The 4828-nt window shown below is 47.0% G+C and overlaps 1 non-coding gene across 1 annotated transcript; it reads left to right on the top strand.

The window, feature by feature from the left end:
• Positions 1–3611: 3611 nt before the first annotated feature.
• Positions 3612–3707, top strand: LOC148538383 (U6atac minor spliceosomal RNA). Its single transcript, XR_015872425.1, has one exon. It is a non-coding gene; the product is annotated as a U6atac minor spliceosomal RNA (small nuclear RNA).
• The last annotated feature ends 1121 nt before the right edge of the window (positions 3708–4828 follow it).

The following is a 4828-nucleotide window of genomic DNA, read 5'->3' as shown; positions in this document are numbered from 1 at the left end:
AGGATGTTGATGCCGAGGATGTCCTTTGTGTAAGTAAGGCAACAGCTGTTGCCCATGGATTGAAAATGCCAAAGCCCATTGTTGTAATGCCGGGGCAAAAGACAAAAAAATCCACTTCTTACGTGTGGAATTATTTCCACCCCAATCTGGACAACAGTTGTCAAGCCATATGTAACCATTGCAAAGCAAGAGTGAGTAGAGGGAGGGACCTAAACCACCTAGGAACCTCCTCCTTGTTACATCACTTGGAGTGCATTCATCAAATATCACAGTGTATGTCGCCAAGTTCCAAAACTCAAAATGTAACAAGTCCAGTGTAACCTACCTGCTACCTCTCTGTGGGATCCAAGCACCTTCGATCTCCAACACCAACACCTGCATCATCATCAACATCCTCATTCGTGATCGGAAGTAATTTAACAAAACAATTGACTATTAAACAGTCCTTTGATATAGGAAGTAAGTATAACAGCTATCACCCAGTTTCACAGCGGATCACTGACGCCATGACGGCTGTGCTAGTATTAGATGGTGATATAATAAAAATGAGGATGATAGTGTGGAGGAAGTGCAAAAGGAGGATGAGGGGGAATTTGTGTCCTATCTGACGCTAATGTGGATGTTGATGATAAGGATGTGGTTTGCGTAAATCAGCCACCAGTGGCAGCAGTTCTTGATAATGATAAAAAGAAAGCCAGAAAGCAACGTCTTGGGTGTGGAATTATTTTAATCTAAATTCTGACAACAGTTGTGAAGGCATCTGTTCCATTTGTAAAGTCAAAGTTAGCAGAGGAAGGGACGTTAACCATCTAGGCACCTCCTCCCTGTTACGTCATTTGCAGCAAATTCATGCAATTTGTTTAACAAAATTAAAATTTATAAATTAATAACAAGCAGTCCAGTATCAGCTACCAGCAGTTTAGTCCCAGCACATGCAATTTCCTCCACCAACACCCTCATCATCAACCTCCTCCTTAATAATTGAAAGTAGTCCTTCCAAAAAATGTTTTGTGGGGACCCAAACAAACCAAGGAGTTCAGCCACGAAAGTGTCAGTCCTTGTCGCTAAAGTGCTTGGTTTGTTAAACTGCGCATGTCCTTTTTAATATCCCACATAAGAGTGGATGGGAGGGACAATTCCATCTTGCACCTCTTTTCTTTACATTTGGCACAATTTGGGGCATTGCCGACTGACATTATTATAGTTTATTAAACTGCCATCCTATCTGCCACTGCTGTGTGGTAATGTTTCATAGATGTCCTATATTTTTTTAAATTGCTGCTTCTCTGTTGCTTACTTTAGCCAGCCAGCTAGCTGCAGTTTTTGTCCTGTATTGGTGAAATCAATATTGTGAGCTGTGAGGTGGTTAAAAATGCCTAGAAATGCCTGAAAATGATTGTTATTAAGGTTAATAATACTGTAGGAACAAAAACAGGCCCAAATTATGTTGTTTTAGCTGTTTATATAATTTTAGGGAAAAAATACAGATCCAAAACCAAAACACCAAGGAAAAAAATCCAAAACCAGGTTCAGATCCAAAACCATGGGAGATCCAGATCCAAAACCAAAATCAAAACCGAGACACGGGGGTTGGCGCACATCTCTAATTAAGACCATTAAATGAGACAGATTGCAAAATGTTTATTTTCTTTAAGTGAAGATACCAACTTTTCGTTTACTGAAGTTATTTTAGATGAGGGTTTTTTCAAAAGATTGTTTTCATTTCAATAAGTGAATGCATTGATAATATGAGGCAAAGTAAGTAGTATGAGGAACATGCAGGGTGATGGCACCACCTACTGGACATATAAATGAATGTTCATGAGTGTCAAATTTAGATAACCTGTTACTAGAGGGGTTGTTTTTTTATGTGTGTTTATTCTAAACTATAAAGTGACAAAATATATGAAAAAAGTAGAAATCATTATTTTACACACACTTCATGAACAGAATGCTAAAGTACTTGAATCTATGTTTGGAAAAGAAGGTGGGTCAGTGATGATGCTCCCTACACCCATAGCCAGGGGTTCCGTGAGGGGGCAGTGGGGGGTGGAGCAGGTACTGAGGACCTCATTCAGAGGTGGTCGTTAGTTGCAAGCGGTCGCCCTGAATCAGGGCGGCCGCTTGCATCCTGAACGACCACCTCCTTGTCGATCACTAAGCTGTGGGTTAACACCCACAGCTCTAGTGACCGACATGGGTGATGGTCGCGATGGTCAAGACATCGCGATCTTCGGGGCTTATGACCAGACCCTAAGGTTGGGTCTGGGCACTCGTAAGCCCCAGGGAGCTTCCTGCTCTGATCGAGCAGGAAGCTGCCCACTGACATCAGCAACGATGTCAGTGGGGTCACCCCCAAACGGCAAGCGTTCCGGCAGGAACGCCTCCGTTTGGGCAGGAATGACCCCTGCCCGCCTCCCAAATGGGGCGAGCTGTCATTCACCATCGACAGCTCGCCCCGCCTGCTGCGAGACCCCTAGCGACGGAGCGTCTGTTGCTAGCCGGGTCTCGCGCATGCGAACGACGGAGCCGGCTCCATCGTGCGCATGCCCAGTGGGGCAACATTGAGTCGGTTTGCGAGCGCTCAGCACCTGCGACCGACTCTGAATGAACCCCTGATTACCCGGGCCCGGGCTTGCTGAAGGGGACCTCCTGTTTTGAGCCTACATGAGCCCATTATTTGGCACAGGCTTCTTCCAATCTGTGTCACCCAAGGTGTTGGGGATACTCAGTCCACATTCTGTCACTTTACTCAGGTGTTAAGTGTACTCAGAGCCCTAGTCCCAAATAATATCTGTTTCTCCTTCATCCACTAGGGGACACCGGAGTATACACAATGGGGTATAGACGGGTGACGAGTGGAGCCTGGCACTTTAAATTTCTTCAAAATTGTGGCTTGCTCCTCCCCCTCTATACCCCACCCAAGCTCAGTTTTAGATTAAGTGCAGAGGGAGCCGGATGTGTTTCCAGGGCTGTCCTCAGTCATTTATTTCTTCAGAAATTACCCTCTTGCCTGCTATATCTTCAAGTTTAGGGCTAAAGTAACCCAGGATATATGCAGTATGTTAGTAAGTCCCATAGGGACTTAGGGCCTGATTCTGACCCGCTCGAGAGTGCTCGCAAGCGGGTCGATGGTGCCCAAGTGTGCATGCGCACAACGGAGGCGGCTCCGTCGGGCGCATGCGCGAGACCCGAATAACGACGGCTAAAAGGGGGAGTGCTGTCAATGGTGATTGATAGCACGCCCCCTTTGGTGGGCATGCCAGGGGCGTGGCTGCCCAGACGGAGGCGTTCCCATGGGAACGCCTACCGTCTGGGTCCGGCCCCACTGACATCACTAGTGATGTCAGTGGGAGTGCTTTTGGCTCTGATAGAACCAAAAGCACTCCTGGGCTTGCGGCAGCGAGACCCTACCACAGGGTCTCGGTGCAAGCCCGATGGTCGTGATGGTCTTGACCATCGCGACCATCATTTTGGCCGCTCGCTATAGCTGTGGGTGGTAACCCACAGCTATGCGAGCGGCCAGGAGGCCGCTCCAAAAAGGAGCAGGGATGGCCCTGATTCAGAGCGAGCGCTCTGTCAGAGCATCCGGCTCTGAATCAGGGCCTTGGATGTTTCTTAGTGAGTTTGCACTTCCCTTGACAAGGATGGGCTGGTCCCAGTGGCCTTTACAACACATATACTCTCACTGTGTCAAACTGCTTCCTACTGTATATGCCTGTGCTACAGGCAGATTAGTGACTATTTACCTCTGCAGTATGGGCGTGTTTGAATTGAGAGAAGAGGGAGTCCTGGGTTCGTATTCCCAGTCCAAAATATTCCCATGTTCTGATACATCCACTATATGGGGTTCATATATCAAAGATATTTTTAGGTCAGGGAGATGGAAGAAGCACTTGCTCTGTCCACTCCACGGTATCATAATTACCATTATAGCCTAGGGCCAGGTTCATAGGTATATATATGTCCGTTCCAAGGATCCACACTTCTTAATGTTGGTGAGACAGAACAGTAGGTGTAAAAATTAGCATTACTACCTCACAGCACCGAGGGGTGGGTTCGTTCCCACCTCGGCCCTAACTGTGTGTAGTTTGTATATTCTCCCTGTGCCCTACTATACCAAAAGGTTGTAAGGTAGGAATGCTGCCTCATAGATCGATTCTCGACTTTTGGCTCAGAGTATAATATCTGTTACTATCAATATAATATCTGTTACACCCTCCTTCTAGAACAGCAGCAGGAAACTCATGTTAGTACACAGTATTATATGGCAACCAGGTTAAGCAATACTGTGGTTGTGAGTTCAGGTTTACCTGAGCAAATATATGTTGCGGTAGGATAGCTCTGCTTAGCATTATCTCTCCCTACGGATGAGAGAGGCATCCCCATGATTGAACTCTTTATCTCTCTTAACACATAGATGAGTCAGGAGACAACCTTGTAGTATATATGTACAATTCAGTGGCGGAACTAGAGAGTGGTGGGCCCAGGTCCAAAAATATGCTTTGGGCCCCCTATGCAGTGCCCCCAGTAGTGGTCCCCCTATGCAGTGCCCTCAGTAGTGCCCCTTATACAGTGCCCCCAGTAGTGCCCCATATACAGTGCCCCCAGTAGTGGCCCCCCCATGCAGCTCCCAGTAGTTCCCCTTATACAGTGCCCCCAGAAGTGGTCCCACCTATGCAGTGCCCTCAGTAGTAGTCCCCCCTATGCAGTGCCCCCAGTAGTAGTACCCCCTATGCAGTTCCCCTTATACAGTGCCCCCAGTATTGCCCCTTATACAGTGCCCCCAGTAGTAGTCCCCCATATACAGTGTCCCCAGTAGTAGTCC

Source organism: Taudactylus pleione, unplaced genomic scaffold (assembly GCF_031769625.1).
Source record: "Taudactylus pleione unplaced genomic scaffold, aTauple2 ptg000040l, whole genome shotgun sequence".
Taxonomy (NCBI): Eukaryota; Metazoa; Chordata; class Amphibia; order Anura; family Myobatrachidae; genus Taudactylus; species Taudactylus pleione.
The sequence above is the reverse complement of the archived record's forward strand: the minus strand, read 5'-3'. Positions and strand labels throughout refer to the sequence as shown.